The sequence below is a fragment of the Thalassophryne amazonica genome, chromosome 2 (assembly GCF_902500255.1).
Source record: "Thalassophryne amazonica chromosome 2, fThaAma1.1, whole genome shotgun sequence".
Lineage (NCBI taxonomy): Eukaryota > Metazoa > Chordata > Actinopteri > Batrachoidiformes > Batrachoididae > Thalassophryne > Thalassophryne amazonica.
Window position 1 is genome coordinate 96,726,411 of NC_047104.1, and position 23,342 is coordinate 96,749,752.

General features: G+C 38.7%; 1 protein-coding gene across 3 annotated transcripts in view; it reads right to left on the reverse strand.

Moving 5' to 3' along the window:
• The window catches only part of myo1ea (myosin IEa), a 161,161-nt gene that overhangs the window by 117,574 nt on the left and 20,245 nt on the right, over positions 1–23,342 (reverse strand). The gene's annotated exons all lie outside the window — the stretch shown is intronic.

Below are 23,342 nucleotides of genomic sequence, written 5' to 3' on the forward strand. Positions count from 1 at the left end.
TCCTGGCTTCCTCACACCTTTGTGAAAAGTTGGGTAAAGAGAAACTGCTATACTTAGAAATGTCATTACATGACGTAGTGCAGCAGATAACAGAATATTTGCAGAGGAATCCTTCAAATCCGGTTACAAGCACCAAAGTTTGACTGTGGATACCTTTTGGTACATATTTTAGAAAAATAACGTTAGCCATTTGAATTTTCAATAGGGGTCCAAGTAGGGGTCAATTGAAGAACTGCATAGGGGTCAAAAAAAGTTCCAATCATATTGAAAGCTATATCACATTATGTGTCTGATCACAAAGATTCCAAAAAGGTATAGTTTGGACTGTTTATAACTGAATGTTCAATCAATCAATCAAGTTTTATTTCTATAGCACTTTACAACAGTTTTCACTGAACCAAAGTGCTTTCCAATAGCACCAGCTAGAGATAAAATAAAAAGAAAAGTATGAAAAACACAATAAAACACAATAAGAGCATCCAAAATAGAATAAAAATAGACAAAAAAGTGTCAAAGCAATTATGTGCAAAAAGCTGCCCTGAACAAGTATGTTTTTAACTTAGCTTTAAACAGAGGCAAGCTATTAATGGACCTCAGTTCAGGAGGTAATGCATTCCACAACTTAGGACCTGAATGTTATGGAGTTATGGGGTAAAAACAGCAAGCATGGCAACAAAGGTCACTTTCAGTTTGTACAGGGGTCAAACGCTAAAGTTGCTCCAATTATGGTAAAACATGATGCAAATTATTGGTTGAGTTCATAGGGTTTTAAAAAGGAATAGTTTGCACCATGTGCCATGCTTAGTTATCATGTTACAGGGTAATATATGTCACATGTCATAGAATCCAATGGACGTCGACATTGTTTGACCTTTACTTTGGAGACTAAACATTCAACACAATCAAAACTATTCCATTTGTTAATCCTATTAGTTCAACCAACATTCAGTCACAGATAGTCCAAGCTATACATTTTTGGAATCATTATCATCAGACACATAATGTGGTATCACTTTCAATATGGTTGGAACATTTCTTAATTTTGACCCCTGTGCAATTCTTCAACTGACCCCTACTTGGCCCCTATTGAAAATTCAAATGGCTAAAGTTATTTTTCTACAATGTGTACCAAAAGGTATATACAGTCATATTTTGGTGCTTGTATCTGGATTTGAACTATTCTAGTTACCTGTTGTACTAAAAGCAAGATATTATTTTGAGACCAACATTTTTCAAATGTTATTAATTTATTTCTCTGTGCTGTTAATACCACAGTCTTCTTCACCATATGGACCAGTCCCGCAGCATTGTTTACGTAACATTAATGTTTGTTTATTGTGGATCGTTTGTGCATTTGAGTGGTTTTAAAAAAATGTAATAAAAAGAATTTACAAAAAAAAATAATTTGAATTTCATAATGGCACATTTATGAGAAAACTTTATCAGCTGATCTACAAAATTCTAGATGTAGATTCTAGATGTGGTTTCCTCTCTCATTAGCTTGTTTCCTGCTGACTGCAAGAATATAGAAGTGTGTAGGTGCAGTCAAACACACTGTAATGTCTCCACACTGATTATGTTATCAGCGTTTAAGATAGATATTGTATCCATATCATGATAGTTAAGATTTGACAATTTACCACCAACTGCCTGACTAGCTGCAGTCACTCACTATGCTAATTTAGCTAGTTAGCATGTAGTTGACTTGAAAACAATCCTGTTAAGTTTGTCTGTGAGCAAATAATGTGTTCTGAGAGACTCAAATACATAAATTCTTTACGATTTCTCAATCAACAGTTTTAAAAGATTTGCATGAACCATAACAGGCTACACACTCAAAGTAACTTCATCATGCACAGTAGGATACATTTAGCAATTAACTTTAAATTACTGTACAAGTCAAAGGAGAAAAGCCAGAAAACTCTTAATATAGCCCAGGATGTCTATATCCTTCAAAACTGCAAAACCACTTTATTGACTTGGTTACAGCGTGGGAGCTGGGGAGGACTTTTAACAGCTTTTCAGTTTAATTTTGCAGGTAATTTTCTCCTAGTGGAAAACAGTAAATGAACGCAAGATTAGCTGTACAAATCACACCCACAACTTAATTTTACAGTTGTTGTTTTTTTTAGGTGCAGCACACTGAAAGAAATGGTTATGGTACTTCCTTCAAGACGAACAGTCTTGAAGTACAAACATCTACAAACACATAGGCTATTATACAAATAATGAATGTTTAATGAATGAAACACTCTATCTTTCACCAAATGAAATATTTTTTCCATTGCCCGAATGAATTTAATATTAATAAATTAATTAATAAATTAATATTAATAAATGTATTAATTTATAAACAAGAGGTGTCCGCCAAAGCTCAGTAGCGAGACAGAGATGCCCAGGTGTCATCTGATGGAGCCTGCTGTGCCCCAGTGGCCTCTGGCACGCCCCAAACTGCAGCAGCCCAACCCTGCCTGCGCAACTCTGCCTCTGGTAAACACTGCTTTCTCAGCACCACCCACCCCACAGCTTTCCCGCCCTCTTGGCGCATCCAGCCTTCCCGTCCATTACCCAGCGAGTCTGGGCACTGTGTCAGGCTGCTGTTTTTTTAAGCTAAGCACCGTCGCCGCTAGTGTAAGCGCGCGGCAGCGTGCAATAGCACAAAATGTATAGAACCAAACTTCCACGCTAAATAGAACCAAAATTGCACGGTAAATAGAACACAATGGCAAATGGTACAAATAATCCATATCATGTGACATATGGGTGATTCTTTAACTACGGGCACTATTGGCCTTGTAAATGTAATTTCCACCACACCATTGCCTTACAATATAAAGCGCCTTGGGGCAACTGTTTGTTGTGATTTGGCGCTATATACAACCCCTGGCAAAAATTATGGAATCCCCGGCCTCGGAGGATGTTCATTCAGTTGTTTAATTTTGTAGAAAAAAAGCAGATCACAGACATGACACAAAACTAAAGTCATTTCAAATGGCAACTTTCTGGCTTTAAGAAACACTATCAGAAATCAAGAAAAAAAGATTGTGGCAGTCAGTAACAGTTACTTTTTTAGACCAAGCAGAGGAAAAAATATGGAATCACTCAATTCTGAGGAAAAAATTATGGAATCACCCTGTAAATTTTCATCCCCAAAACTAACACCTGCATCAAATCAGATCTGCTCGTTGACATTGACCCTATGTGTCTTTTTGCAAGGAATGTTTTCACAGTTTTTGCTCTATGGCAAGATGCATTATCATCTTGAAAAATTATTTCATCATCCCCAAACATCCTTTCAATTTATGGGATAAGAAAAGTGTCCAAAATATCAACGTAAACTTGTGCATTTATTGATGATGTATTGACAGCCATCTCCCCGGTGCCTTTACCTGACATGCAGCCCCATATCATCAATGACTGTGGAAATTTACATGTTCTCTTCAGGCACTCATCTTTATAAATCTCATTGGAACAGCACCAAACAAAAGTTCCAGCATCATCACCTTGCCCAATGCAGATTCGAGATTCATCACTGAATATGACTTTCATCCAGTCATCCACAGTCCACGATTGCTTTTCCTTAGCCCACTGTAACCTTGTTTTTTTCTGTTTAGGTGGTAATGATGGCTTTCGTTTAGCTTTTCTGTATGTAAATCCCATTTCCTTTAGGCAGTTTCTTACAGTTTGGTCACAGACGTTGACTCCAGTTTCCTCCCATTCGTTCCTCATTTGTTTTGTTGTGAAGTTTCAATTTTTGAGACATATTGCTTTAAGTTTTCTGTCTTGACGCTTTGATGTCTTCCTTGGTCTACCAGTATGTTTGCCTTTAACAACCTTCCCATGTTGTTTGTATTTGGTCCAGAGTTTAGACACAGCTGACTGTGAACAACCAACATCTTTTGCAACATTGCGTGATTTACCCTCTTTTAAGAGTTTGATAATCCTCTCCTTTGTTTCAGTTGACATCTCTCGTGTTGGAGCCATGATTCATGTCAGTCCACTTGGTGCAACAGCTCTCCAAGGTGTGATCACTCCTTTTTAGATGCAGACTAACGAGCAGATCTGATTTGATGCAGGTGTTAGTTTTGGGGATGAAAATTTACAGGGTGATTCCATAATTTATTCCTCAGAATTGAGTGAGTCCATATTTTTTTCCTCTGCTTGGTCTAAAAAAGTAACCGTTACTGACTGCCACAATATTTTTTTCTTGATTTCTTATAGTGTTTCTTAAAGCCAGAAAGTTGCCATTTGAAATGACTTTAGTTTTGTGTCATGTCTGTGATCTGCTTTTTTTCTACAAAATTAAACAACTGAATGAACATCCTCCGAGGCCGGTGATTCCATAACTATTGCCAGGGGTTGTACATGTGCTCTGATGTCACTGTTTATCTCCATAGAAACTACCCAAACAATCTTTCATACAAACTGTTTAAAGGGACATTACAGTGTTGTGGTGGAAATTACGGCAATAGTGTGGGACAACTACATTTTGTTTAAAAAAATCACAACAGTTGTATGACATTGAATACCCCAATTATGTTATGATTATTTTACTGATATTTTATTCAGAGATATTTTAAAACATTAGAAAAAAACGTTTCTTTACCATTCATTTTTATCATTGAAGATCAAAAGTCTGGGTGTGGGACAAGCACAAAACGGCAATATTTGCATATAATGATGCTGAAAAAAGGTGAAAAAGTCATCATAGACTACTAGAACAAATTTCTTAACACACTTTCATTGTAAAGATAACTATAAAAGTGTGAAATTTTCCCTTTTTTCTGTTTTTCATACAATATGATTAAAGGACATAATAAGTGCCTGTAGTCTAAGAATCACCCATATTATATATATATATATATATATATATATATATATATATATATATATATATATATATATATATATATATATATATATGAATGATATTGATACTCTGATTTATATATATTTTTGTTTTTTCTGATATATAACTTATACCTGTTATGTTTTATATATAAATATAATGTATTCATTAGTCAGTATTTTATTTATATATGTAAATATTTATATGTGCCCTAATATACTGTGTCTTCAAATTACTGAAATAGTTGACTTTACTGCTACTATCTGGTTCTCTATCATATATTACTGTGTGTGTGTATATAAAATATGTGTAGCTATATAGTGTGTGTGTGTTTACAGTGTTTGCAAAATACCTATCTACAGTCTAGGCTATATCAGAATATTCTACTACTGTTAATTTCACTATGAATACTAAAATACAACGAAGGATTTGTCCTGTATCATAGCTACATGTATGATATTTGCAGACAAAACATCAGTTTAGTATTCAGAGAGTTACGATGGATTAAATGTGCTGACACTTCACTGCGCTGCCATACAGAACTGAGTGGAGCGGGTCAGATGACTGATCTAAGATGGTGGCCCCACGGCTCGTCAGCGCCAATAGGCGGTAGCGGTTCATGCGGCATCTACTCTTTATAATGTCTGTGGGTCCCTCCACAAATACACAGCTCCCACATACATACAAAAGCCCCAACAGTGTTCCATTTCCTTCCTTCCTTGGTTCCTTCCTTCCTTCTTACCTGTCCACAATGTCAAAATACTTAGCAAATATTGCTAAGTATTTGCCTGGATACCCTGCCATTCTTATATATATATATAAGTCAGTTGTGGGTACGTATGCATGTATGTGTGTATGTTTGCCCAATCAGGGTTGGTCCCAACCCTGGTCCCAGGGTTGGGACCAGGAAGCAGAGTTGTAGTCTTACACACCTCTCTGCAGCTTCTCTCCCCCTGCCATCCCCTCATTACCCCATCCCCGTAGAGACGGTGCCTGCTCCCAGACTACCAATAACCAGCAAAAATCTATTTAAGCATAAAAATTCAAAAAGAAAAAATAATATAGCACCTTCAACTGCACCACAGACTAAAACAGTTAAATGTGGTCTATTAAACATTAGGTCTCTCTCTTCTAAGTCCCTGTTTGTAAATTATATAATAATTGATCAACATATTGATTTATTCTGCCTTACAGAAACCTGGTTACAGCAGGATGAATATGTTAGTTTAAATGAGTCAACACCCCCAAGTCACACTAACTGTCAGAATGCTCGTAGCATGGGCCGGGGCGGAGGATTAGCAGCAATCTTCCATTCCAGCTTATTAATGAATCCAAAACCCAGACAGAGCTTTAATTCATTTGAAAGCTTGACTCTTAGTCTTGTCCATCCAAATTGGAAGTCCCAAAAACCAGTTTTATTTGTTATTATCTATCGTCCACCTGGTCGTTACTGTGAGTTTCTCTGTGAATTTTCAGACCTTTTGTCTGACTTAGTGCTTAGCTCAGATAAGATAATTATAGTGGGCGATTTTAACATCCACACAGATGCTGAGAATGACAGCCTCAACACTGCATGTAATCTATTATTAGACTCTATTGGCTTTGCTCAAAAAGTAAATGAGTCCACCCACCACTTTAATCATATCTTAGATCTTGTTCTGACTTATGGTATGGAAATAGAAGACTTAACAGTATTCCCTGAAAACTCCCTTCTGTCTGATCATTTCTTAATAACATTTACATTTACTCTGATGGACTACCCAGCAGTGGAGAATAAGTTTCATTACACTAGAAGTCTTTCAGAAAGCGCTGTAACTAGGTTTAAGGATATGATTCCTTCTTTATGTTCTCTAATGCCATATACCAACACAGAGCAGAGTAGCTACCTAAACTCTGTAAGTGAGATAGAGTATCTCGTCAATAGTTTTACATCCTCATTGAAGACAACTTTGGATGCTGTAGCTCCTCTGAAAAAGAGAGCTTTAAATCAGAAGTGCCTGACTCCGTGGTATAACTCACAAACTCGTAGCTTAAAGCAGATAACCCGTAAGTTGGAGAGGAAATGGCGTCTCACTAATTTAGAAGATCTTCACTTAGCCTGGAAAAAGAGTCTGTTGCTCTATAAAAAAGCCCTCTGTAAAGCTAGGACATCTTTCTACTTATCACTAATTGAAGAAAATAAGAACAACCCCAGGTTTCTTTTCAGCACTGTAGCCAGGCTGACAAAGAGTCAGAGCTCTATTGAGCTGAGTATTCCATTAACTTTAACTAGTAATGACTTCATGACTTTCTTTGCTAACAAAATTTTAACTATTAGAGAAAAAATTACTCATAACCATCCCAAAGACGTATCGTTATCTTTGGCTGCTTTCAGTGATGCCGGTATTTGGTTAGACTCTTTCTCTCCGATTGTTCTGTCTGAGTTATTTTCATTAGTTACTTCATCCAAACCATCAACATGTTTATTAGACCCCATTCCTACCAGGCTGCTCAAGGAAGCCCTACCATTATTTAATGCTTCGATCTTAAATATGATCAATCTATCTTTGTTAGTTGGCTATGTACCACAGGCTTTTAAGGTGGCAGTAATTAAACCATTACTTAAAAAGCCATCACTTGACCCAGCTATCTTAGCTAATTATAGGCCAATCTCCAACCTTCCTTTTCTCTCAAAAATTCTTGAAAGGGTAGTTGTAAAACAGCTAACTGATCATCTGCAGAGGAATGGTCTATTTGAAGAGTTTCAGTCAGGTTTTAGAATTCATCATAGTACAGAAACAGCATTAGTGAAGGTTACAAATGATCTTATGGCCTCGGACAGTGGACTCATCTCTGTGCTTGTTCTGTTAGACCTCAGTGCTGCTTTTGATACTGTTGACCATAAAATTTTATTACAGAGATTAGAGCATGCCATAGGTATTAAAGGCACTGCGCTGCGGTGGTTTGAATCATATTTGTCTAATAGATTACAATTTGTTCATGTAAATGGGGAATCTTCTTCACAGACTAAAGTTAATTATGGAGTTCCACAAGGTTCTGTGCTAGGACCAATTTTATTCACTTTATACATGCTTCCCTTAGGCAGTATTATTAGACGGTATTGCTTAAATTTTCATTGTTACGCAGATGATACCCAGCTTTATCTATCCATGAAGCCAGAGGACACACACCAATTAGCTAAACTGCAGGATTGTCTTACAGACATAAAGACATGGATGACCTCTAATTTCCTGCTTTTAAACTCAGATAAAACTGAAGTTATTGTACTTGGCCCCACAAATCTTAGAAACATGGTGTCTAACCAGATCCTTACTTTGGATGGCATTACCCTGACCTCTAGTAATACTGTGAGAAATCTTGGAGTCATTTTTGATCAGGATATGTCATTCAAAGCGCATATTAAACAAATATGTAGGACTGCTTTTTTGCATTTACGCAATATCTCTAAAATCAGAAAGGTCTTGTCTCAGAGTGATGCTGAAAAATTAATTCATGCATTTATTTCCTCTAGGCTGGACTATTGTAATTCATTATTATCAGGTTGTCCTAAAAGTTCCCTAAAAAGCCTTCAGTTAATTCAAAATGCTGCAGCTAGAGTACTGACGGGGACTAGAAGGCGAGAGCATATCTCACCCATATTGGCCTCTCTTCATTGGCTTCCTGTTAATTCTAGAATAGAATTTAAAATTCTTCTTCTTACTTATAAGGTTTTGAATAATCAGGTCCCATCTTATCTTAGGGACCTCGTAGTACCATATCACCCCAATAGAGCGCTTCGCTCTCAGACTGCAGGCTTACTTGTAGTTCCTAGGGTTGTAAGAGTAGAATGGGAGGCAGAGCCTTCAGCTTTCAGGCTCCTCTCCTGTGGAACCAGCTCCCAATTCAGATCAGGGAGACAGACACCCTCTCTACTTTTAAGATTAGGCTTAAAACTTTCCTTTTTGCTAAAGCTTATAGTTAGGGCTGGATCAGGTGACCCTGAACCATCCCTTAGTTATGCTGCTATAGACGTAGACTGCTGGGGGGTTCCCATGATGCACTGTTTCTTTCTCTTTTTGCTCTGTATGCACCACTCTGCATTTAATCATTAGTGATCAATCTCTGCTCCCCTCCACAGCATGTCTTTTTCCTGGTTCTCTCCCTCAGCCCCAACCAGTCCCAGCAGAAGACTGCCCCTCCCTGAGCCTGGTTCTGCTGGAGGTTTCTTCCTGTTAAAAGGGAGTTTTTCCTTCCCACTGTAGCCAAGTGCTTGCTCACAGGGGGTCGTTTTGACCGTTGGGGTTTTACATAATTATTGTATGGCCTTGCCTTACAATATAAAGCGCCTTGGGGCAACTGTTTGTTGTGATTTGGCGCTATATAAAAAAATTGATTGATTGATTGATTGATTGATTTGCCTTTGACTGGCATGTTAAATTTCTTTTTAAGTGGTTTCTGTTGTGAACTCTCAGTTGAATAGATGTCTTTGATTCTAATCTGTGTTTAGAAAAAAAAAAGTGCTTGCTCATAGGGGGTCGTTTTGACCGTTGGGGTTTTTCTGTAATTATTGTATGGCTTTTGCCTTGCAACATAAAGTGCCTTGGGGAAACTGTTGTTGTGATTTGGCGCTATATAAATAAAATTGATTTGATCTGATTGAATCTCTTCAGAGAATCTGTAAGTACCACTGGAATTACTCAAATAGGAGACCTGGACGCATTGTGACAGAGCAACACTATGATACTGTGACCATGTATTCCACAAATAATCTAGTATCCCAACAACTGACCCAAGTTATGGAGATGCCCATGTAACACCTGGTTGCATAGCCTAGCTTGGCCTAGATGGTCGGCATTCAGTACCCAAAGCAGTTTCATGAGGTAGTGGATGTCGCTATATGCAGAACCAGTAAAACAATCCCAACTCTGACCTGACCTAAATCCATAAAATGCCCTACCACATAATGTAAAAATAAATAATAAGTAAATATATTTCATGGAACTTCCATAAATATGACTGGTATTCCAACCAAGTCCCAACTTTTCACCAAGTTTCAAAAAAATCAGTTTATTAGTTATTTTAAGTAATCCCATCAAGAAACCAACAGTCACAGACAAAAACACGAAAAACATTTATGCAGTGAGTGCTGGTTTCAACCTAAACACATGAACACACTGTATTTAACCACTGATTACTACATTTGAAGTGACTCTATACATTTGAGAAGCCTGAAATGTAGGAGGCATATGTCAAATAGTCTGAGGAATAGCTCATCTGTTTTGACTTAGGCTTTGTTTAACGAGGCAGAATGACGAAGAACATACTGAGTTTGTACTTAAAGAAAGTAAGGGAGTAGCTGCATAAGGAAGGAGGGCTGCACACATCCACAGAAAGAAGCCTGGGAGTTGCCTAAAACAACCACAGTCTGCAGAGCAGCTCCTCTGGAGCAGGCCAAGGTCACTGTACTAAAGTGTATACTGAAGAACATCAAGAAGCATTTCCCATAACAAGAATTTCTATTCTTCTCAAGGATATAAACCAGCATTGGAGCTGCATTGATGCCATACGATTTACAGTAAATACCCATCGCAGCACAAGTTACAATGCAGGCAGTTACTCTGAAAAGCTACAGAACTTTAGTAGACAGTGTGCCGTCTACACTTTATTGTTGATGTGGATGTGTATAATGAAACATTTTTTTCTTTAAAACTTTGACATTAGACATGTTAACGTGACCAAATTTTCAAAAACTACAACACACAGCTTGATGAAGTAAGGTAGACCTACATAGGCCTGGAGGTCTGTTGATGCTGGTGCTTTTCTCTGGATTCTGTAGTGCAAAGCAGATGAGAGTTTGTAACTCTCAAAAACTGGTACGCATGTACAACTTGGTGGACCAACGATGCAGATTGTCTTGTCCAAGAACATAGACAAGTAGGGTAACCAAAAATCATAACTATGTCTACGCTAAGTATGTGCATACTGGTAGCTCAACTGCTTACCCGCTGATCTATCTGCGATCTCAGTGTAAGCTGTCACATAAAGGATCCTGATGTGTTAGACTCAAACATACATTCAGAAGGATGATAAAGTGATTGTTAGAAATATATCCACAAACGTGCACTAACAGTCTCGATTCCAACGCAACATTTCCAGGACTGTTCAGCACTGATGAAGGTTTGTGTTTTTCAAGTAGTTTGAAATTTAAAGTAAGAGAACAGCTCAGGTTACGGTGCGTGTGCATGCAAACGTGCACACTCCTTACACTGCAGGCTGAGGTGGAATAACAACACCATCACCATAGAACCACAGACTCCCTTCTGAACACAGCTTAGCAGCAAGGGAGCGAGCATATGACGTGACGTGACAAGCGCCTATTTTGCTAAGAAGCAGTTTAACCAAAATGCACAATATTATGTCATTAATGGAAGCACGGTGAATCACGCAGTCTTTCTCCTGAATGGTTTCCCCTCTGACATTTACCAAACTAAGACACCAGACCTCTTCCAAGAAGTTAATACAGAGGAATTTCACCAACAGTCACTGATCCATACGCGCAGGCTTTCCCTTCATGCAAATACCATTTCCATATATGGAGAGTGTTGAGCGGCACTGGCTCAGAGTTCAGGAAATGGCTGGGTTTGATTCAGTATCATAAGCGACACTTTCCCCCTCATTTCTCAGCTCTGTGCCACTCTCCTTTTCCACCCCAGGATCTGACACTCAGCCCACCATGTGTTCGGACTGTTCGTCTGTCTGTAGCAAAGCTGCAACAATCCAACTCTTCCTCTAAAACAAAAGGGCAGCTAAAAAAAAAAACAGAAATCACTCTCTACCAGAAGTCTGGAGAGTTGACTCCCTACTTGCATTTGCTGCACACCACCTCTATCTGCATTGTTGTAACACAAATAATGCAGCTAGAGGATGAAACACAGAGTCTTGGCTTTAACTGTTAATTTAACAGACACGACCTACAGAATACATGTAAGACAAGAGCAAACAGAGATTTCTGATGTCCGCCAATCCGGATCCAGATCACCTCCAAAATTCAGTGGAGTCTTCCGTGGCCTAATATCTGTCTGTGGTGCAAATTTGGTGAGAATCTGTGAAGTACTTTTGAAGTGATCCTTCAAAGCCTATTTAAAAGGACATCTTGATTCAGAATCCGGATCTGGATCACCTTCAAAATTTAATGGAGTCTTCCATGGCCGAGTATCTATCTGTGGTGCAAATTTGGTGAGAATTTGTGAAGTAGTTTTGAAGAAATCCTTCAAAGATAATACAAAGTGAAACTTGAGCCAGGATCCGGATCCAAATCACCTCCTAAATTTAATGGAGTCTTCCGTGGCCTAATATGTATCTATGTTGAAAATGTCGTCAAAATCCGTGCAGTAGTTTTGACGTAATCCTGCTAACAGTAATTCTTCAAAGCATATATAAAGTGAAACTTGATCCAGAATGCAAATCCGGATCTGTTTCACCTTCAAAATTTAATGGAGTCCTCCATGGCCTAATATCTATCTGTGGTGAAAATTTCAGTAAAATCCATGCAGTAGTTTTGACGTAATCCTGTTAACAGACAAATAAATAAACACAGATTTATTACGTCCTTGGCAGACGTAATAAATCCCCTCAGTTAAGGTTAAACAGACACTTGACTCTGGAATTAATGTATCTTAAGAACACGTCTCTCTTAGTAGAACCAGGCCGACAAATAGGTGAAGTACTGACTGACACAACAAAGACAAATATTCAGCAAAGGTACTCTGGTCTGTCAGTGGATATACATTTTGGATTTTTGGCTGGAACATGTTGCTGGAGGACAGAAATAATCAGACTTTAGTATCGTGTGGAACAGCTGACTTGATTACCAAAAGGTTCAGCCCCAGAAACTGTTATTTTCTAAATAAATATTAGCATCACTTTCAAAAGTTTATTGGAGTTTTTAAAAATTGGATAGAAAAAGTATAAAAATTACTCATCACTCTGGATTTTACATGCCACTGTTCTTATTAGAAAATAAATAAATAAATAAATATCTACATAAATAAGAACCCAAATAATTCAATTTATACCATGGTCAGTCAGAATTCCATGTCTAACTGGCGTGCATTATTTTCGTGTATACACACACGTAGTTCGGCGAGTTAAGTCACTGTTATAATCACTCCGCTCCGCTAGCAACATGCAAATCAGATCCCGAGCAGCCGGGAAAGCAGGCTGACTGGGTGACTGTGAGGAGGAAGCGTAGTCCTAAACAGAAGTCCCGTGTACACCGCCAACCCGTTCACATTTCTAACCGTTTTTCCCCACTCGGCGACACACCCGCCGAGGAACAAACTCTGGCTATTGGCGACTCTGTTTTGAGAAATGTGAAGTTAGCAACACCAGCAACCATAGTCAATTGTCTTCCGGGGGCCAGAGCAGGCGACATTGAAGGAAATTTGAAACTGCTGGCTAAGGCTAAGCGTAAATTTGGTAAGATTGTAATTCACGTCGGCAGTAATGACACCTGGTTATGCCAATCGGAGGTCACTAAAATTAACACTGAATCGGTGTGTAACTTTGCAAAAACAATGTCTGACTCTGTAGTTTTCTCTGGGCCCCTCCCCAGTCGGACCAGGAGTGAAATGTTTAGCCGCATGTTCTCCCTGAATTGCTGGCTGTCTGAGTGGTGTCCAAAAAATGAGGTGGGCTTCATAGATAATTGGCAAAGCTTCTGGGGAAAACCTGGTCTTGTTAGGAGAGACGGCATCCATCCCACTTTGGATGGAGCAGCTCTCATTTCTAGAAATCTGGCCAATTTTCTTAAATCCTCCAAACCGTGACTATCCAGGGTTGGGACCAGGAAGCAGAGTTGTAGTCTTACACACCTCTCTGCAGCTTCTCTCCCCCTGCCATCCCCTCATTACCCCAAGGGTAAGAGAGGGTAGAGATGGCAAATAACCAGCAAAAATCTATTTAAGCATAAAAATTCAAAAAGAAAAAATAATATAGCACCTTCAACTGCACAACATACTAAAACAGTTAAATGTGGTCTATTAAACATTAGGTCTCTCTCTTCTAAGTCCCTGTTAGTAAATTATATAATAATTGATCAACATATTGATTTATTCTGCCTTACAGAAACCTGGTTACAGCAGGATGAATATGTTAGTTTAAATGAGTCAACACCCCCAAGTCACACTAACGGCCAGAACGCTCGTAGCATGGGCCGAGGCGGAGGATTAGCAGCAATCTTCCATTCCAGTTTATTAATGAATCCAAAACCCAGACAGAGCTTTAATTCATTTGAAAGCTTGACTCTTAGTCTTGTCCATCCAAATTGGAAGTCCCAAAAACCAGTTTTATTTGTTATTATCTATCGTCCACCTGGTCGTTACTGTGAGTTTCTCTGTGAATTTTCAGACCTTTTGTCTGACTTAGTGCTTAGCTCAGATAAGATAATTATAGTGGGCGATTTTAACATCCACACAGATGCTGAGAATGACAGCCTCAACACTGCATTTAATCTATTATTAGACTCAATTGGCTTTGCTCAAAATGTAAATGAGTCCACCCACCACTTTAATCATATCTTAGATCTTGTTCTGACTTATGGTATGGAAATTGAAGACTTAACAGTATTCCCTGAAAACTCCCTTCTGTCTGATCATTTCTTAATAACATTTACATTTATTCTGATGGACTACCCAGCAGTGGGGAATAAGTTTCATTACACTAGAAGTCTTTCAGAAAGCACTGTAACTAGGTTTAAGGATATGATTCCTTCTTTATGTTCTCTAATGCCATATACCAAAACAGGGCAGAGTAGCTACCTAAATTCTGAGTGAGATAGAGTATCTCATCAATAGTTTTACATCCTCATTGAAGACAACTTTGGATGCTGTAGCTCCTCTGAAAAAGAGAGCCTTAAATCCGAAGTGCCTGACTCCGTGGTATAACTCACAAACCCGCGGCTTAAAGCAGATAACCCGTAAGTTGGAGAGGAAATGGCGTCTCACTAATTTAGAAGATCTTCACTTAGCCTGGAAAAAGAGTCTGTTGCTCTACAAAAAAGCCCTCCATAAAGCTAGGACATCTTACTACTCATCACTAATTGAAGAAAATAAGAACAACCCCAGGTTTCTTTTCAGCACTGTAGCCAGGCTGACAAAGAGCTTACAATATAAAGCGCCTTGGGGCAGCTGTGTGTTGTGATTTGGCGCTATATAAATAAAATTAATTTGATTTGATTTAAATGACAGAAATGCGATAAAACATGGATTTCCAAGTGAATTTTAATATTTTGGCCAAAATAAAACGTTTGAGGAATGGGAAGAGGAGGAGAGCAAACGAGAAGAACAGCAAAAGCAACGACAAAGATTTAACATTGGACGAACTGGACAAGAATGAAGACAGGAAAGAAGAAGAGAACGGTTCTATCCTTGCAGGCCGCTGGAGCGCTCTGCATCAAAACAGCGAGCGTAGTTTCTGGACCTGTTGCCAGAGTTTGCCACAGCTCCACACAGCAGAGGGGGGGGGGGGGGGGTGTGAGTGGCCCGCTGCCGTGCGAGCCCGCAGACATGGTAAGCGCTTTGGAGACAAAATATCTTAAGACTGGTATAAAATAGTCCCAAATACTCACACATTTTTATCAAGTTCTGTTAAATAAATATTTGTGTGTTAGCTCACTGTGTGGGACCATGGTATAAGCGGATTAAACTCCGCTTCGCGTCGTGGTGTTTTAGACTCTGCGTCGTGCATTCAAGCTGTATAATGCACGACTTCTCATTGTTTAATCCTGACAAATAAATCTATGGTCTTAAAAAAATTACATATAAAACATTTCTTAATGATATCTTTTGTTGTGAAAGTGACGTGACACGGACCCACAACAGGGGGCGGTAATGAACGGACAATGGATAAGCCAAAAGTAACAATTTAATGTTGTGAATCGCACAACGACGTACAGACAATAACAATATGGTGGACTTTCAATCATACACCAGGTGACGTGTGGGCAGGCTCGACGATAGAAGACGCCTGGCGAGAGAAGAGCTGGATCCCCACACAGCTTCCACCACCAACGGAGCTGAAGAACACCGGAGCCGCCAAGCCCTGCGCCCCAGGTGGCCGCTGTCTTCAGCAGTCAGACCCGGTACTGCTGGCAGAGAACAGAGACAGTCCTGATGAGTGTGAGTTCGCACACTCAGTAATCCCACAGTCAGTGTTCAGTAAAGGAGGGAGAACCTCCACCTCCAATCACACACTCGTGCAGCTCCTGTCTAACCACTTATCTGATTGGAGTGTGAAGCGAAGCCGTCGCTGATCACACCAAACGCCAATCACCACAGGATAACGGCTGCAAAAGAAGTTCAGATTATTACTCAACGTTTTGAGTCAGCAGAGAAAAGTACCTGAATGGTAGATGATTTCTCGGCGAGGAGGTGGAGTTGCAGTCCGGCCTTTATGGTGGTGGTGATGAGTAGTGGATGAGTGACAGCTGGTACGGATGATGAGTGACAGCTGTCACTCCTGGTTGCTCCGACGCCCTCTCGTGCTTGAAGCCCGCACTTCAAGCAGGGCGCCATCTTGTGGTGGTGGGCCAGCAGTACCTCCTCTTCAGCGGCCCACACAACAATCTTTAAAGGAGCTCGATATTAAATGTTGAGTTATTAATGTTAAAGGGATATTTTTTCTAATGATTATTTTTTGTTGTTTCACGAATTTCTTTCAAGCAGTGTACCTGGGCATCAATGAACATACAACAAAGCAGATCAAATCTAGGCTTGGATCTCTCATGTGCCTTCCAGAAAACTGTAGCTGAACTTTCAAGTCTTCTATATAAGAAAATCCTTCTCTGCTCTACTCCACCATGATGTTGTGGATCTGAACTGGCGACACAAAATGCAAATCTTGCACTGTGCACAATTTCTCCAGCTGCAGCCACAGAAGCCTATAACTTGCGGTGTTGTCTCACTCAGTTTTTCAGAACTGTATTCTCCAGACCCATTGTATTTGTTTGTTTGTTGTTTGTATTTCTTAGTAATTGATGTAACTAAAGTTGAAGACATATTAAGTTACTGTTTGATATATTCAGTGAATATTTGTGTATCCATCCCCTGACTTGTCCGAAGACAACTGGCTGTAAAACTCATGATTTACTTGTGTTACATTAAAGGGTGCCATTACTTAAGAAACACATCATTTTGGATTTTATATTTTTTATTTAATTTATGTCATGTTGTAGAGATTAGTTTTCACTGTGAGTTTAAAGGGCATAATTTTAGAAATTTTCATATACAGAAGCCTGAATTAAAACTGTTATTGTTATTATTATTATTATTTTATGCAATTAACATTTAGCCATGTAACAGCTTCGGGGTTCACAAGCCTTCAGGTACCACAGTATAACATTTTAAATTCTGATGCTAAAAAATGTTTAAAAATAAAATAATAATTATACCATATATTATCAGGGGTGCACAAACTTTTGCATGTAACTGTATTTTTAACAATGTCTTTCTGTGCAATTCTAACATGAAGCTGTGACTGCTAAAGAGAACCTGCTCCCTACTTCCTTCACAGGCAAATAGAAATGCAAAGGTTTTAAGCCAAAGCCACTGGAACGGAAGTGTGGAAGTGTGAGTACACTATTCTTTTCATTTACATCATAAACACCTGACCTGCACAAAGGTAGATGACAGCACACAATGACTATGTACCACTTGTAGTTTTGTACTTTGTAATTGCACTGCTGACTTCGAGTGCTCACTGACTTAGAATTGGGACGCTGGCATAAATAATGCAAACCGACAGGCCTTGTTGTCCTCCTTTGCTGTCTAGATTTCTCAGGCCTAGGTATCTGTTTGGTTTCACCTGATATACTTAGAGAAAAATGAAAAGAAATATATTGTTTTGCTTAAAGTTTGTAACATGAGCGCTAATGTCTTTTGATGATGATGTAGTGCTGTGCCTGCAGGATAGGGCTGGGCACTGTCCCTCCCACAGAACGAGGATATAACTGAAGTGTAAACAGATACTAGATAACTTTTAACACATGTTGAACTCCAGGTTCTGTTTTCCATGACCATGTCCATTTTTTATTCTTTACTTTTTTTTTTTACCTAAGTAAAGGTAGTACCACTATGGAAACTTCAATATCTCAAATAAATTGGGCTTTTAAATGCATAACAATGGCAATAAGACACTCATAAAATATTATATCAAAAACAATGCGGTTTAGGGTGTAACTGCCATGAAATACAAGACAAAAAAAAAAAAAAGTGGCAGAGGACTGTTCTTTCTTTTAAAGCGCTCTCAGTAGAGGTTATAAGGGAATAGTTTTCAGTGGAAACACATTCATAGCCATGTCTTGTGCCATAACAAGGCTGCAGTATCAAGTTCCAGTTACTGAAATCCTAAGTAGCATCAAACTCAATATCAACTACACACATGCAAACACACTAGATATAAAAAGTACACACATTGTGAATTTTACACATTTTAATTTCTTTAAGCCATTAAAAAATATTCACACTTCTTTCGATTAAAATGTCTTAAAATTATCTCCTATAAACTCCTTTAAAGTGAAAATAAATCTCCACAACATGATATCAATTAACTAAAAACATCAAAGCCAAAACTAATGGGTTGTATAAGTAACAGTAGCCTTTAGAATAACAAGCAAATCATGACGGCCACACATACTTTTTTTTGACAATTCAGGAGATGGGTACATGAACATTTCCAAAATTGTCTTGGACTACATTCACATCAATTACTAATAAACATAAACAGCATAGTACTGAATGTATGTATGTTTGAGTGTTTAGACTTTCTATAGCCACTGCACATGTGATATTTAAAAGTGCACATTTATTATTCTAACTAAATCAACTGACATGGACTTTTTCACTAAGTGGTAGTGGTGGTGGTGGTGGGGGGGGGGGGGGGTAATGGGTATTTTTGGGAATACCCTTGGTAATGGCCCATAGTTAGCCTAACTATGGCTTAAATGTTATAAAAATAATAAATGTTTATGAGTTCAAACGTACGAATGTTTCATGAGGTGAAAACTGGGTTGAATGGTATGTTCTAGCTTTCACCAAATTAAATATTCATTCCATTGTAAAACATTTGTTATATATAACAGCTAAAATAGATCCTTCTCATTTGATATTATATTTATTTATAATCAGAAAAGAGACTTACATTATGGTGCTCCTCACTGGTGCTTAACAGTCCAACACAAACTTTAAATAGGAGTCCAAAAATAATTCTGACGATGTAGTCCGTGATGCCACGCACTGACTTGTGTACTTCCAAAAAAAAAACCAAAAAAAAAAACAGACTTTGTGTACTTCCTCACTCCAGCGAAAAATCAAGTCATAAATTTGTCCAGCTTTCATCCTAAGTTCATCCTCTTATCAGCTCTTCATGCATCTAGGTGGGTTATGGCATACTGTATTTTGTGTGTGTGTTAGAAGAATTAGCAACGTCAATTAGCTTGTTCAAATCGTCGTCCGTCAGCAAAACAAACTCTGCCATGTTTAGCTAAACGCCGCCCCCGCTAGTGTATGCGTGGGCGGGGTTCGCAGCGTGCAATGATATAAAACATATGGAACCAAATTGCACGGCAAATGGAAGGAATTATCCATGTCACGTGACATACAAAGCACCAATCAAATGATAAGTATCCACTCAGCCATTACATAATACATTATAGCGTGACAGGTTAGTAAGGGTCAGAGAAGGTTAGAGAAGTCATATAGTGACATAGGAAGCACCGTCCTCATGCTGTGTGGTGTCAGCTTTAATGTGTCTCACAATAGATATGGTACTTTTTATACACAACACATACAGTACTAATAATATAGCATTGTGACATTGTCAACACTTCCCGTTTCCATGGTTCTAAGTAAATGTTACATTTTTGATAGTGTCAAACATGAAGTCATTAAGTGTCGGACAAAAATTTATCAGAAGATAATTAGTCTGATAATGGTTTTCAAAGTTATCTGAAAAGATAATCCAATAATGAAAAACATTATCTTCGATTATTATTGTTTATCGGATTATCAGAACTGTGCCCACCACTGGTACAGTACAGTGACAGCCTAAAAAAATAATTACCCAGCACTATTTAAGAATTCACATACAAGGTAATTAAAATGTACAAGTACAATGTACAATGTGAGGAAGATAGCCTTGCATCAGTGAGAAGCTGGATGTCTCGAAGCATCCTACTTTTAAACTCGGATAAGACTGAAATGATGATTCTTGGTCCAGTGAGACATCGGCATCAATTTGACCAGTTAACGCTCAGCCTAGGGTCGTGTGTCATACATCACACTGACAAAGTGAGGAACCATGAGGTAATTTTTGATCCTACATTGTCCTTTGGCCTCCACATTAGAAATATTACTAGGACTGCTTTCTTCCACCTGCAAAATATAGCGAAGATTCGTCCCATCCTGTCTATGGCTTATGCTGAGACCCCGATCCATGCGTTTATCTCTTCTAGACTGGACTACTGCAATGTTCTATTTACTGGTTTACTGCAGTCCAGCATTAGGGGTCTCCAACTGGTTCAAAATGCTGCAGCCAGACTTTTGACACAAAGCAGAAAGTTTGACCACATTACACCCATTTTGGCATCCCTTCACTGGCTTTCTGTCCCACTTAGATCAGATTTTAAGGTTCTGCTACTAGTCTATAAAATTGTTCACGGACTGGCACCTCCCTACCTTGCTGACCTAATTAAACCTTACGTACTGGCCTGGGCTTTACGTTCTCAGAGTGCAGGACTACTTTGTGTCCCTAGGGTGAATAAGAAGTCTGCGGTCAGAGCTTTCTCTTATCGTGCCCCTGTTCTGTGGAATGATCTCCCTGCTTCAATAAAAGTCAGATTCTGTGGAGACTTTCAAGTCCAGACTTAAGAAGCACTTATTTTCCCTTTCGTATGGCTACCATACTGGTATAGTTTTGTTTTACGGTTTTTACTCTTTTAATTCATTTTATTAGGAAATGGAGCGTGCAGCGGCCTCAACACTACCTAAATTTTGGGTCTTTTAGCGAAGCTTAGGGCTAGTGGCCGGCGATCACCTTAGTATTTCCTGTTTTTCTTGTTGTTTAATGCTGACAAATTATATTGTATTTCTTGCCTTTCTGAAGCCTGATTCTGTTTTCTCCTCCCTGTTTAAGGTGCAGCTCCATCCAGAGATGGGAGTTGTATTTGTGCTGGAGACCCTCCTGTCCTGTGCACCAACAGCATTTCCTGTATATTTGTTTTGTGAATTGTTCTGTAATTTATGTCTGTAGCATGGCCCAAGCAGAGGGTCATCCCTTTGAGTCTGGTCTGCTTGAGGTTTCTTCCTCAGAGGGAGTTTTTCCCTTACCACTGTTGCTCTAGGGGTTAGTAAGGTTAGACCTTACTTGTGTGAAGCACCTTGAGTCAACTCTGTTGTGATATGGTGCTATATAAATGAAAATAAATTGAAACTGAGGAAAAACACCATTTGTAAACCAAAGTGCCATCTGCTATACAACATGAATGAACTCTCAGAGAAATAATCATTTTATAAATATGTTTGTGTGTGTGTGGGGGGGGGGGGGGGGGGGATTCTGAATTTTTAAGGGGCTGTATTCAGCTTTTATTGTTAAATATGTCAGGGCTTTACTGTTTAACATCTTCAAAGGTTCACACATCTATGCATGTAGAAATTATTCACGTGTCACATAACTCCACATCTGGACTCCTGCTTGCTCAGTGACATGACCAAAGAACTGGTCTGTGTGCCCTGTTATATGCCCACATGGTGTGTGGGGAAGACTGAAAAAGTATTTCTGGCTAAATATCCATTTGTAAGACATATGATGACCTATACCAGTGTCTGTTTAACCCTATTCAGGACTTTAGTGAACACAGTATGGGGAAACCAATTGCCATGGGGTCCAATGGACCCCAAAAGTCCTGAATAGGGTTAAGCAGACACAATGACTATGTAAAATATACTATAAAAACAGCCTTTATTGATTAAAAAAACAATTATTCTACGGCGAGAAAGGCATACACTAATCCTTACCAAGAAACCTCTGTTTTTGAAGCAGTTAATAAGTCATGTGTCTATTAACATAAAAGTCTAATGTGGATTTTTTTTTCCAGTCAGCCAATTTATTTCTGTTTGCATAAACTGACAGCTCAGTCAGCTGTTAATTTTTATTTATCTCTTGGTTCCCCATTTGTTCTAAGAATTCCTACACTATCTGTGACAAAATGATTCATGTAAAATTTAATAATAGTGCATTTCCCATTACAGCATCTCATGGATAAATATTATTTTAGATCAAAAAGCTTATTAAGTAAATTGTCACACTTTGAATTATGTTCTTACTGGACAAATATGAATAAATGAAAAAGAGAATACTTCACAAAAAATAAATAAATAAATAAACAACTACTGCAGGGGTGGGCGATAATGTGCCATGAAGGACCAAGACAGTGTATGTTTTCCTTGCTACCGATCACCTCACCACCTGATTTCTTTGATGATCAGGTGTTTAAGTTGAGGGGTGAAGCTCATCAGTAAACCAAACTGCAGGTGATTGGTTGCAAAGAAGATCTGCACTGTCTTGGCCTTTGCTGCCCACCACTGCAATACTACAATGGGCACTCAGAGCGTGCAACACCCACACCTTACATGTTTGATACTGAGGAGAAGAAGAAGAAGAAGAAGAATTACGTCCTACACAGGTTTTGAGGGCCATTGGTGCCGCTGCTTATCCCCTGTTACTGCAGTGTGAAGTGGATGAGAGTTTACGGCTCCCCGTGGATCAGACACCAGGTTGTTTCTACATTTACTGCTTGGCGGACTGGAACAACACAGATGAAGTGTCTTGTCCAAAGATACAGAGAGGTAGCATGACATGACAAGTCTTATTCCACTGAGCTACCTGCTCTACCACTGACACTGAAACATGCAAATTAATTATTTGTGATTCAATGACACCACAATACACACAAAACAAAAATGGTACTAAAAAGCACAAAGAGTGGTTCTTTGGCTGGTAATGATAGGGAAACCACTTTCTGGTGCTAATATACAGCATCTAAAGGTTCTCCTATGAACATCGGGGAACCACACAGAGATATTAAGCACCACTTTGTGTGTATATGTTTTATTGTGGCCTTAAAATTTGATCAGTTCTGTACAAAACTGAACCATGTTTTCCTTGACTACCACACAACCCTTCCACCGTATTTAATCCATAGCCTATTGCAGCGTTGCTGTTTCCGTTAAAGTTATGACCTTGAGTTTATTACTTCAAGTCAAAATTGATATATGATTACATAATGTTTTATAGTAACCATAGCTGTATATTTGACCAATTCCTTAAAAAATAGCCACTCAGTTATTTTGACCATTCAAGATTGCCCAATGCTAAATGTCACATGACCAACAAAAAGTTGGTATATCCTCCTGACTACAGGACACACACACACACACACACACACACACACATATATACA